This window comes from Pongo abelii, chromosome 10, assembly GCF_028885655.2.
Source record: "Pongo abelii isolate AG06213 chromosome 10, NHGRI_mPonAbe1-v2.0_pri, whole genome shotgun sequence".
Lineage (NCBI taxonomy): Eukaryota > Metazoa > Chordata > Mammalia > Primates > Hominidae > Pongo > Pongo abelii.
In genome coordinates, this window is record NC_071995.2 from 125570250 (window position 1) to 125571197 (window position 948).

Genomic DNA, 948 nt, shown 5'->3' on the forward strand with positions numbered 1-948 from the left:
AAGAAAGTTATTTAAGTTTGGAAACAAAGGGCTGAAGGAGTTTGGAGATTGCCTAGAATGTATTTAAAAAATGTGCAGAAGGCACAGACTTGAGCATTGTTGCAGTAGTGAGCCAATCTGCATTGCAGCATCACAGGCTGAGATGTAGTTTTTTAATTTAACAATATTTTTGTATTTAAGAATTTGAAAGTTTGGGTTTTTAAATTAATTTTCTTCTCCTGTCTGATAAAAACAGATGACTTCTCTTAAGAGACTTTTACAGTGTATGAAGCATGCCTCCTAAGACTTAGAGTACATGAAGTTGTCCTTGACAGTGTGTATAAAATTGCAACTGTCTTACCCTCTTCTAGGCAGGAAAAGAATGATACAGTGGAAGTTTTCTCTAGGAAAGTCACTTGAGCCATCCCTCTTAGTTGTATAAACATTTATTTTCTTAAAATTTTCATATGACAAACATCTGAGTAGCCACATTCATTCATGCCTTCATTTCCTCAAAAGATTGAACTCTATCCAGTAAACAGAGATAGAAAAGGGCAGAGAAATTCCTCTTCTCATACAGTTATTTCAGTGGCATACAAAATTATGGTATTCAGTGTATGCCAAAAAGGGTATTCAGTGGCATACCCTTTTTGGCATACAAAATTAACTCTGGAAGGTAGAGATCTTAATTTTCATAGAGAATCCAGGACCTCCCAGTAGGGTAGAAGTGGATGCTGCATTTCCTGTAACTTCAGTTGCATTTCTATGAAATAAAATTGCTTTGTGGGAAGAAGTCAGTGACCTGGCTCAGCTAAAGGTGGTAAGAGTTCATTTCAAAGGGTTGGCTTCAAAAAAATCTGCAGCTGATTGTGGGATTCCTCATGGAACAGAGGTGGTGATTTGAAGAAAATGGCTAAAGATGTATATGACTCTGAAAGAACAGTAATTTGGCACCCAACTGTGCCTGAG